At 42.7% G+C, this 12,409-nt stretch overlaps 2 non-coding genes across 2 annotated transcripts; both read left to right on the top strand.

The window, feature by feature from the left end:
• The first annotated feature begins 537 nt into the window (after positions 1-537).
• Positions 538-610, top strand: TRNAY-GUA (transfer RNA tyrosine (anticodon GUA)). Its single transcript has one exon. It is a non-coding gene; the product is annotated as a tRNA-Tyr (tRNA).
• Positions 611-10,407: 9,797 nt separating this feature from the next.
• TRNAY-GUA (transfer RNA tyrosine (anticodon GUA)) lies at positions 10,408-10,480 on the top strand. Its single transcript has one exon. It is a non-coding gene; the product is annotated as a tRNA-Tyr (tRNA).
• The last annotated feature ends 1,929 nt before the right edge of the window (positions 10,481-12,409 follow it).

Genomic DNA, 12,409 nt, shown 5'->3' with positions numbered 1-12,409 from the left:
ACCAATAGGTTGGTGGTTCGAGCCCACCCGGGAGCGGTGTTGTGGGATCTCAAATGTAACGTAGAAAGCCAATACCTGACAACCATTTAATTTCTGAGCTTCCGTGGCTCAATGGTTAGCGCGTTCGGCTGTTAACCAATAGGTTGGTGGTTCGAGCCCATCCGGGAGCGGTGTTGTGAGGTCTCAGATGAAACGTAAAATGTCAGATTTTTTCCACAATACCTGACGAACATTTAATTTTTGGGCTCCGTGGTGCAATGATTAGCGCGTTCAGCTGTAAATCGAAAGGTTGAAAGTTCGAGCCCACCCGGGAGAGGTATTGTGGGGTCTCAGATGTAGCGTAAAAAGTCAAAACGTTTCCACAATACGTGACAACCATTCATTTTCTGAGGTTCCGTGGCTCAATGGTTAGCGCGTTCGGCTGTTAAAAAATAGGTTGGTGGTTCGAGCCCAACCGGGAGCGGTGTTGTGGGATCTCAAATGTAACGTAGAAAGCCAAAGTTTTTCCACAATACCTGACGACCATTTAGTTTTTGGGCTTCCGTGGCGCAATGGTTAGCGCGTTCGGCTGTAAACCAATAGGTTTGTGGTTCGAGCCCACCCGGGAGCGGTGTTGTGGGATCTCAAATGTAACGTAGAAAGCCAAAGATTTTCCACAATACCTGACGACCATTTAAATTTTGGGCTTCCTTGGTGCAATGGTTAGCGCGTTCGGCTGTTAACCGAAAGGTTGGTGGTTCGAGCCCAACCGGGAGAGGTGTTGTAGGGTCTCAGATGTAACGTAATAAGTCATAACTTATCCACAATACGTGACAACCATTTAATTTCTGAGGTTCCGTGGCTCAATGGTTAGCGCGTTCGGCTGTTAAAAAATAGGTTGGTGGTTCGAGCCCACCCGGGAGCGGTGTTGTGGGATCTCAAATGTAACGTAGAAAGCCAAAGTTTTTCCACAATACCTGACGACCATTTAATTCTTGGGCTTCCGTGGCGCAATGGTTAGCGCGTTCGGCTGTTAACCAGTAGGTTGGTTGTTCGAGCCCAACCGGGAGAGGTGTTGTGGGGTCTCAGATGTAGCATAAAAAGTCAAAACGTTTCCACAAAACGTGAAAACCATTTAATTTCTGAGGTTCCGTGGCTCAATGGTTAGCGCGTTCGGCTGTTAACCAATAGGTTGGTGGTTCGAGCCCACCCGGGAGCGGTGTTGTGGGATCTCAAATGTAACGTAGAAAGCCAAAGTTTTTCCACAATACCTGACGACCATTTAATACTTGGGCTTCCGTGGCGCAATGGTTAGCGCGTTCGGCTGTTAACCAATAGGTTGGTGGTTCGAGCCCATCCGGGAGCGGTGTTGTGAGGTCTCAGATGTGACGTAAAAAGTCAAGGTTTTTACACAATACCTGACGAGCATTTAATTTTTGGGCTTCCGTGGCGATATGGTTAGCGCGTTCAGCTGTTAACCAATAGGTTGGTGGTTCGAGCCCACCCGGGAGCGGTGTTGTGGGATCTCAATTGTAACGTAGAAAGCCAAAGTTTTTCCACAATACCTGACGACCATTTAATTTTTGGGCTCCGTGGTGCAATGATTAGCGCGTTCAGCTGTTAATCGAAAGGTTGAAAGTTCGAGCTCACCCGGGAGAGGTGTTGTGGGGTCTCAGATGTAGCGTAAAAAGTCAAAACGTTTCCACAATACGTGACAACCATTTAATTTCTGAGGATCCGTGGCTCAATGGTTAGCGCGTTCGGCTGTTAAAAAATAGGTTGGTGGTTCGAGCCCACCCGGGAGCGGTGTTGTGGGATCTCAAATGTAACGTAGAAAGCCAAAGTTTTTCCACAATACCTGACGACCATTTAATTCTTGGGCTTCCGTGGCGCAATGGTTAGCGCGTTCGGCTGTTAACCAATAGGTTGGTGGTTCGAGCCCATCCGGGAGCGGTGTTGTGAGGTCTCAGATGTGACGTAAAAAGTCAAGCTTTTTACACAATACCTGACGAGCATTTAACTTTTGGGCTTCCGCGGCGCAATGGTTAGCGCGTTCGGCTGTTAACCAATAGGTTGGTGGTTCGAGCCCATCCGGGAGCGGTGTTGTGAGGTCTCAGATGTGACGTAAAAAGTCAAGCTTTTTACACAATACCTGACGAGCATTTAATTTTTGGGCTTCCGTGGCGCAATGGTTAGCGCGTTCAGCTGTTAACCAATCGGTTGGCGGTTCGAGCCCACCCGGGAGCGGTGTTGTGGGATCTCAAATGTAGCGTAGAAAGCCAAAGTTTTTCTACATTACCTGACGACCATTTAATTTTTGGGCTTCCGTGGCGCAATGGTTAGCGCGTTCGGCTGTTAACAGAAAGGTTGGTGGTTCAAGCCCATCCGGGAGCGGTGCTGTGACGTCTCAGATACGACGTAAAAGGTCAAGGTTTTTTCACAATACCTGACGACCATTTAATTTTTGGGCTTCCGTGGCGCCATGGTTATCGCGTTCAGCTGTTAATCGAAAGGTTGGTGGTTCGAGCCCACCCGGGAGAGGTGTTATGGGGTCTCAAATGTAACGTAGAAAGCCAAAGTTTTTCCATAATACCTGACAACCATTTAATTTCTGAGCTTCCGTGGCTCAATGGTTAGCGCGTTCGGCTGTTAACCAATAGGTTGGTGGTTCGAGCCCACCCGGGAGCGGTGTTGTGGGATCTCCAATGTAACGTAGAAAGCCAAAGTTTCTCCACAAAACCTGACGACCATTTAATTTTTGGGCTTCCGTGGCGCAATGGTTAGCGCGTTCGACTGTTAACCGAAAGGTTGGTGGTTCAAGCCCATTCGGGAGCGGTGTTGTGAGGTCTCAGATGTGACGTAAAAAGTCATGGTTTTTCCACAATACCTGACGACCATTTAATTTTTGGGCTTCCTTGGCGCAATGGTTAGCGCGTTCAGCTGTTAATCGAAAGGTTGGTGGTTTGAGCCCAACCGGGAGAGTTGTTGTAGGGTCTCAGATGTAACGTAATAAGTCATAACTTATCCACAATACCTGACAACCATTTAATTTCTGAGCTTCCGTGGCTCAATGGTTAGCGCGTTCGGCTGTTAACCAATAGGTTTGTGGTTCGAGCCCATCCGGGAGCGGTGTTGTGAGGTCTCAGATGTGACGTAAAATGTCAGAGTTTTTCCACAATACCGACGAACATTTAATTTTTGGGCTTCCGTGGCGCAATGATTAGCGCTTTCGGCTGTTTACCAATAGGTTGGTGGTTCGAGCCCATCCGGGAGCGGTGTTGTGAGGTCTCAGATGTGACGTAAAAAGTCAAGGTTTTTACACAATACCTGACGAGCATTGAAATTTTGAGCTTCCGTGGCGCAAGGGTTAGCGCGTTCGGCTGTTAACCAATAGGTTGGTGGTTCGAGCCCATCCGGGAGCGGTGTTGTGAGGTCTCAGATGTGACGTAACAAGTCAAGGTTGTTCCACAGCACCTGACGACCATTTAATTTTTGGGCTTCCGTGGCGCATGGTTAGCGCGTTCAGCTGTTATTCAAAAGACTGGTGGTTTGAGCCCTCCCGGGAGCGGTGCTGTGAGGTCTCAGATGTAACGTAAAATGTCAGAGTTTTTCCACAATAACTGACGAATATTTAATTTCTGAGCTTCCGTGGCTCAATGGTTAGCGCGTTCGGCTGTTAACAAATAGGTTGGTGGTTCGAGCCCATCCGGGAGCGGTGTTGTGACGTCTCAGATGTGACGTAAAAAGTCAAGGTTTTTCCACAATACCTGACAACCATTTAATTTCTGAGCTTCCGTGGCTCAATGGTTAGCGCTTTCGGCTGTTAACCAATAGGTTGGTGGTTCGAGCCCATCTGGGAGCGGTGTTGTGAGGTCTCAGATGTAACGTAAAAAGTCAAACTTTTTCCACAATAACTGACGAACCGAAAGTTTGGTGGTTCGAGCCCATCCGGGAGCGTTTTGTGGGGTCTCAGATGTGGCGTAAAAAGTCAAAACTTTTCCACAATACGGGACAACCATTTAATTTCTGAGCTTCCGTGGTTCAATGGTTAGCGCGTTCGGCTGTTAACAAATAGGTTGGTGGTTCGAGCCCATCCTGGAGCGGTGTTGTGACGTCTCAGACGTTGCGTGAAAAGTCAAAACTTTTCCACAATACCTGACAACCATTTAATTTCTGAGCTTCCGTGGCTCAATGGTTAGCGCGTTCGGCTGTTAACCCATAGGTTGGTGGTTCGAGCCCATCCGGGAGCGGTGTTGTGGGATCTCAAATGTAACGTAGAAAGCCAAAGATTTTCCACAATACCTGACGACCGAAAAAATCGCATGTTTTTCTTTTTCAAGACACAAAATCCGTGAATACGATTTCTTATTGAAAATTGAATTTTAACAGTTTTTTGAATGATTATCGTTACATTGCTTGAATTAAAGCAAAAAGTATAAAAATAATGGTTTCAGTGAATATATTTGAAAATAGTGAAGAAATACTCAAAATATGCTTCTTTGGCCGTGAAACGTCGATTTTGAAAATGTTATTAAAAATCGAGGTACATTTTTATTTATTGTTCAATCGAGATGAAATCACTTTAAATGAGTGTTTTATAGGGAATTAAGCTGAATTCGGTGAAAAATTTCTCCAGAAAAAAATGCATTCAAAAGTGTACCGAAAAAATCGCATGTTTTTCTTCTTCAAGATACAAAATCCGTGACAACGATTTCTTATTGAAAAATTAAATTTTAACAGTTTTTTGAATGAATATCGTTACATTTGCTTGAATTAAACAAAAAGGATAAAAATAATGGTTTCAGTGGTTATATTTGAAAATAGTGAACAAATACTCAAAATGTTTTTCTCAGGCCGAGTTACGTCGATTTTGAGAATGTTATTAAAAATCGAGGTACATTTTTATTTATTGTTCAATCGAGATGAAATCACTTTTAATGAGTGTTTTATAGGGAATTAAGCTGAATTCGGTCAAACATTTCTCCAGAAAAAAATGCATTCAAAAGTGTACCGAAAAAATCGCATGTTTTTCTTCTTCAAGATAAAAAATCCGTGAGTACGATTTCTTATTGAAAATTGAATTTTAACAGTTTTTTGAATGAATATCGTTACATTGCTTGAATTAAAGCAAAAAGTATAAAAATAATGGTTTCAGTGATAATATTTGAAAATAGTGAACAAATACTCAAAATGTTTTTCTCAGGCCGAGTTACGTCGATTTTGAGAATGTTATTAAAAATCGAGGTACATTTTTATTTATTGTTCAATCGAGATGAAATCACTTTTAATGAGTGTTTTATAGGGAATTAAGCTGAATTCGGTCAAACATTTCTCCAGAAAAAAATGCATTCAAAAGTGTACCGAAAAAATCGCATGTTTTTCTTCTTCAAGATAAAAAATCCGTGAGTACGATTTCTTATTGAAAATTGAATTTTAACAGTTTTTTGAATGAATATCGTTACATTGCTTGAATTAAAGCAAAAAGTATAAAAATAATGGTTTCAGTGAATATATTTGAAAATAGTGAAGAAATACTCAAAATATGCTTCTTTGGCCGTGAAACGTCGATTTTGAAAATGTTATTAAAAATCGAGGTACATTTTTAATTATTGTTCAATCGAGATGAAATCACTTTTAATGAGTATTTATAGGGAATTAAGCTGAATTCGGTCAAACATTTCTCCAGAAAAAAATGTATTTAAAAGTGTACCGAAAAAATCGCATGTTTTTTTTCTTCAAGATACAAAATCCGTGACAACGATTTCTTATTTAAAATTGAATTTTAACATTTTATTGAATGAATATCGTTACATTTGCTTGAATTAACGCAAAAATTACAAAAATAATGGTTTCAGTGGTTATATTTGAAAATAGAGAACAAATACTCAAAATGTTTTTCTTAGGCCGAGTTACGTCGATTTTGAAAATGTTATTAAAAATCGAGGTACATTTTTATTCATTGTTCAATCGAGATGAAATCACTTTTAATGAGTGTTTTATAGGGAATTAAGCTGAATTCGGTCAAAACTTTCTCCAGAAAAAAATGCATTCAAAAAAGTACCGAAAAAATCGCATGTTTTTCTTCTTCAAGACACAAAATCCGTGAATACGATTTCTTATTGAAAATTGAATTTTAACAGTTTTTTGAATGAATATCGTTACATTGCTTGAATTAAAGCAAAAAGTATAAAAATAAGGGTTTCAGTGAATATATTTGAAAATAGTGAAGAAATACTCAAAATATGCTTCTTTGGCCGTGAAACGTCGATTTTGAAAATGTTATTAAAAATCGAGGTACATTTTTATTCATTGTTCAATCGAGATGAAATCACTTTTAATGAGTGTTTTATAGGAAATTAAGCTGAATTCGGTCAAAAATATCTCCAGAAAAAAATGCATTCAAAAGTGTACCGAAAAAATCGCATGTTTTTCTTCTTCAAGATACAAAATCCGTGACAACGATTTCTTATTGAAAAATTAAATTTTAACAGTTTTTTGAATGAATATCGTTACATTTGCTTGAATTAAACCAAAAGGATAAAAATAATGGTTTCGGTGGTTATATTTGAAAATAGTGAAGAAATACTCAAAGTATGCTTCTTTGGCCGTGAAACGTCGATTTTGAAAATGTTATTAAAAATCGAGGTACATTTTTATTTATTGTTCAATCGAGATGAAATCACTTTTAATGAGTGTTTTATAGGGAATTAAGCTGAATTCGGTCAAAAATTTCTCCAGAAAAAAATGCATTCAAAAAAGTACCGAAAAAATCGCATGTTTTTCTTCTTCAAGATACAAAATCCGTGACAACGATTTCTTATTGAAAAATTGAATTTTTACAGTTTTTTGAATGAATATCGTTACATTTGCTTGAATTAAAGCAAAAAGTATAAAAATAATGGTTTCAGTGGTTATATTTGAAAATAGTGAAAAAATACTCAAAATATGCTTCTTTGGCCGTGAAACGTCGATTTTGAAAATGTTATTAAAAATCGAGGTACATTTGTATTTATTGTTCAATCGAGATGAAATCACTTTTAATGAGTGTTTTATAGGGAATTAAGCTGAATTCGGTCAAAAATGTCTCCAGAAAAAAATGCATTCAAAAAAAACCGAAAAAAATCGCATGTTTTTCTTCTTCTAGACACAAAGTCCGTCAATACGATTTCTTATTGAAAATTGAATTTTAACAGTTTTTTGAATGAATATCGTTACATTTGCTTGAATTAAAGCAAAAAGTATAAAAATAATGGTTTCAGTGGTTATATTTGAAAATAGTGAGAAATACTCAAAATATGCTTCTTTGGCCGTGAAACGTCGATTTTGAAAATGTTATTAAAAACCGAGGTACATTTTATTTATTGTTCAATCGAGATGAAATCACTTTTAATGAGTGTTTTATAGGGAATTAAGCTGATTTCGGTCAAAAATTTGTCGAAAGGTTGGTGGTTCGTGCCCATCCGGGAGCGGTGTTGTGAGGTCTCAGATGTGACGTAAAAAGTCGAGGTTTTTCCACAATACCTGACGACCATTTAATATTTGGGCTTCCGTGGCGCAATGGTTAGCGCGTTCGGCTGTTAACCGAAAGGTTGGTGGTTCGAGCCCGCCCAGGAGAGGTGTTGTGGGGTCTCAGACGTAACGTAAAAAGTCAATACTTTTTCACAATACGGGACAAACATTTAATTTCTGAACTTCCGTGGCTCAATGGTTAGCGCGTTCGGCTGTTAACCAATAGGTTGGTGGTTCGAGCCCATCTGGGAGCGGTGTTGTGAGGTCTCAGATGTAACGTAAAAAGTCAAACGTTTTCCACAATAACTGACGAACCGAAAGTTTGGTGGTTCGAGCCCCTCCGGGAGCGTTTTGTGGGGTCTCAGATTTAACGTAAAAAGTCAGAGTTTTTCCACAATACCTGTCGACCATTTAATTTTTGGGCGTCCGTGGCGCAATGGTTAGCGCGTTCGGCTGTTAACCGAAAGGTTGGAGGTTCGAGCCCATCCGGGAGCGGTGTTGTGAGGTCTCAGATGTGAAGTAAAAAGTCAAAGTTTTACCTCAATACCTGACGACCATTTAATATTTGGGCTTCCGTTGCGCTATGGTTAGCGCGTTCGGCTGTTAACCGAAAGGTTGGTGGTTCCAGCCCACCCGGGAGCGGTGTTTTGGGATCTCAAATGTAACGTAAATAGCCAAAGTTTTTCCATAATACGTGAAAACCATTTATTTTCTGAGCTTCCGTGGCTCAATGGTTAGCGCGTTCGGCTGTTAACCAATAGGTTGGTGGTTCGAGCCCATCCGGGAGAAGTGTTGTGACGTCTCAGATGTAACGTAAAATGTCAGAGTTTTTCCACAATACCTGACGAACATTTAATTTTTGGGCTTCCGTGGCTCAATGGTTTGCGCGTTCGGCTGTTAACCAATAGGTTGGTGGTTCGAGCCCATCCGGAAGAAGTGTTGTGACGTCTCAGATGTAACGTAAAATGTTAGAGTTTTTCCACAATACCTGACGAACATTTAATTTTTGGGCTTCCGTGGCTCAATGGTTAGAGCGTTCGGCTGTTAACCAATAGGTTGGTGGTTCGAGCCCTCCCGGGAGCGGTGTTGTGACGTCTCAGATGTAACGTAAAATGTCAGAGTTTTTCCACAATACTTGACGAGCATTTAATTTTTGGGCTTCCGTGGCGCAATGGTTAGCGCGTTCTGCTGTTAATCGAAAGGTTGGTGGTTCGAGCCCAACCGTGAGAGGTGTTTTGGGATCTCAAATGTAACGTAAATAGCCAAAGTTTTTCCATAATACGTGAAAACCATTTATTTTCTGAGCTTCCGTGGCTCAATGGTTAGCGCGTTCGGCTGTTAACCAATAGGTTGGTGGTTCGAGCCCATCCGGGAGAAGTGTTGTGACGTCTCAGATGTAACGTAAAATGTCAGAGTTTTTCCACAATACCTGACGAACATTTAATTTTTGGGCTTCCGTGGCTCAATGGTTTGCGCGTTCGGCTGTTAACCAATAGGTTGGTGGTTCGAGCCCATCCGGGAGAAGTGTTGTGACGTCTCAGATGTAACGTAAAATGTTAGAGTTTTTCCACAATACCTGACGAACATTTAATTTTTGGGCTTCCGTGGCTCAATGGTTAGAGCGTTCGGCTGTTAACCAATAGGTTGGTGGTTCGAGCCCTCCCGGGAGCGGTGTTGTAACGTCTCAGATGTAACGTAAAATGTCAGAGTTTTTCCACAATACTTGACGAGCATTTAATTTTTGGGCTTCCGTGGCGCAATGGTTAGCGCGTTCAGCTGTTAATCGAAAGGTTGGTGGTTCGAGCCCATCCGGGAGCGGTGTTGTGAGGTCTCAGATGTGAAGTAAAAAGTCAAAGTTTTACCTCAATACCTGACGACCATTTAATATTTGGGCTTCCGTTGCGCTATGGTTAGCGCGTTCGGCTGTTAACCGAAAGGTTGGTGGTTCGAGCCCACCCGGGAGCGGTGTTTTTGGATCTCAAATGTAACGTAAATAGCCAAAGTTTTTCCACAATACCTGACGACCATCTAATTTTTGGGCGTCCGTGGCGAATGGTTAGCGCGTTCGGCTGTTAACCGAAAGGTTGGTGGTTCGAGCCCATCCGGGAGCGGTGTTGTGAGGTCTCAGATTCGAAGTAAAAAGTCAAAGTTTTACCTCAATACCTGACGAAAATTTAATTTTTGGGCTTCAGTGGCGCAATGGTTAGCGCGTTCGGCTGTTAACCAATAGGTTAGTGGTTCGAGCCCATCCGGAGAAGTGTTGTGACGTCTCAGATGTAACGTAAAATGTCAGAGTTTTTCCACAATACCTGACGAACATTTAATTTTTGGGCTTCCGTGGCTCAATGGTTAGAGCGTTCGGCTGTTAACCAATAGGTTGGTGGTTCGAGCCCTCCCGGGAGCGGTGTTGTGACGTCTCAGATGTAACGTAAAATGTCAGAGTTTTTCCACAATACTTGACGAGCATTTAATTTTTGGGCTTCCGTGGCGCAATGGTTAGCGCGTTCAGCTGTTAATCGAAAGGTTGGTGGTTCGAGCCCAACCGTGAGAGGTGTTGTAGGGTCTCAGATGTAACGTAATAAGTCATAACTTATACACAATCCCTGACAACCATTTAATTTCTCAGCTTCCGTGGCTCAATGGTTAGCGCGTTCGGCTGTTAACCAATAGGTTGGTGGTTCGAGCCCATCCGGGAGCGGTGTTGTGAGGTCTCAGATGTGACGTAAAAAGTCAAGGTTTTTACACAATACCTGACGAGCATTTAATTTTTGGGCTTCCGTGGCGCAATGGTTAGCGCGTTCAGCTGTTAACCAATAGGTTGGTGGTTCGATCCCACCCGGGAGCGGTGTTGTGGGATCTCAAATGTAACGTAGAAAGCCAAAGTTTTTCCACAATACCTGACGACCATTCAGTTTTTGGGCTTCCGTGGCGCAATGGATAGCGCGTTCGGCTGTAAACCAATAGGTTGGTGGTTCGAGCCCACCCGGGAGCGGTGATGTGGGATTTCAAATGTAACGTAGAAAGCCAAAGTTTTTCCACAATACCTGACGACCATTTATTTTTCTGGCTTCCTTGGCGCAATGGTTAGCGCGTTCGGCTGTTAACCGAAAGGTTGGTGGTTCGAGCCCAACCAAGAGAGGTGTTGTAGGGTCTCAGATGTAACGTAATAAGTCATAACTTATCCACAATACCTGACAACCATTTAATTTCTGAACTTCCATGGCTCAATGGTTAGCGCGTTCGGCTGTTAACCAATAGGTTGGTGGTTCGAGCCCATCCGGGAGCGGTGTTGTGAGGTCTCAGATGTAACGTAAAATGTCAGATTTTTTCCACAATACCTGACGAACATTTAATTTTTGGGCTTCCGAGGCGCAATGATTAGCGCGTTCAGCTGTTAATCGAAAGGTTGAAGGTTCGAGCCCACCCGGGAGAGGTGTTGTGGGGTCTCAGATGTAGCGTAAAAAGTCAAAACTTTTCCACAATACGTGACAACCATTTAATTTCTGAGCTTCCGTGGCTCAATGGTTAGCGCGTTCGGCTGTTAACCAATAGGTTGGTGGTTCGAGCCCATCCGGGAGCGGTGTTGTGAGGTCTCAGATGTGACGTAAAAAGTCAAGGTTTTTACACAATACCTGACGAGCATTTAATTTTTGGGCTTCCGTTGCGCAATGGTTAGCGCGTTCAGCTGTTAACCAATAGGTTGGTGGTTCGAGCCCACCCGAGAGCGGTGTTGTGGGATCTCAAATGTAACGTAGAAAACCAAAGTTTTTCCACAATACCTGACGACCATTTAGTTTTTGGGCTTCCGTGGCGCAATGGTTAGCGCGTTCGGCTGTTAACCAATAGGTTGGTGGTTCGAGCCCACCCGGGAGCGGTGATGTGGGGTCTCAAATGTAACGTAGAAAGCCAAAGTTTTTCCACAATACCTGACGACCATTTATTTTTTGGGCTTCCTTGGCGCAATGGTTAGCGCGTTCGGCTGTTAACCGAAAGGTTGGTGGTTCGAGCCCAACCGGGAGAGGTGTTGTAGGGTTTCAGATGTAACGTAATAAGTCATAACTTATCCACAATACGTGACAACCATTTAATTTCTGAGCTTCCGTGGCTCAATGGTTAGCGCGTTCGGCTGTTAACCAATAGGTTGGTGGTTCGAGCCCATCCGGGAGCGGTGTTGTAGGGTTTCAGATGTAACGTAATAAGTCATAACTTATCCACAATACGTGACAACCATTTAATTTCTGAGCTTCCGTGGCTCTATGGTTAGCGCGTTCGGCTGTTAACCAATAGGTTGGTGGTTCGAGCCAATCCGGGAGCGGTGTTGTGAGGTCTCAGATGTGACGTAAAAAGTCAAGGTTTTTACACAATACCTGACGAGCATTTAACTTTTGGGCTTCCGTGGCGTAATGATTAGCGCGTTCAGCTGTTAATCGAAAGGTTGAAGGTTGGAGCCCACCCGGGAGAGGTGTTGTGGGGTCTCAGATGTAGCGTAAAAAGTCAAAACTTTTCCACAATACGTGACAACCATTTAATTTCTGAGCTTCCGTGGCTCAATGGTTAGCGCGTTCGGCTGTTAACCAATAGGTTGGTGGTTCGAGCCCATCCGGGAGCGGTGTTGTGAGGTCTCAGATGTGACGTAAAAAGTCAAGGTTTTTACACAATACCTGACGAGCATTTAAGTTTTGGGCTTCCGTGGCGCAATGGTTAGCGCGTTCGGCTGTTAACCGAAAGGTTGGTGGTTCGAGCCCAACCGGGAGCGGTGTTGTGAGGTCTCAGATGTGACGTAAAAAGTCAAGGTTTTTACACAATACCTGACGAGCATTTAATTTTTGGGCTTCCGTGGCGCAATGGTTAGCGCGTTCAGCTGTTAACCAATAGGTTAGTGGTTCGAGCCCACCCGGGAGCGGCGTTGTGGGATCTCAAA

The sequence above is a fragment of the Phalangium opilio genome, unplaced genomic scaffold, assembly GCF_054372755.1.
Source record: "Phalangium opilio isolate 3A_F unplaced genomic scaffold, DU_Popi_V2 ptg000329l_1, whole genome shotgun sequence".
Classification (NCBI taxonomy): Eukaryota; Metazoa; Arthropoda; class Arachnida; order Opiliones; family Phalangiidae; genus Phalangium; species Phalangium opilio.
This window is presented reverse-complemented; position numbering and strand designations above follow the sequence as displayed.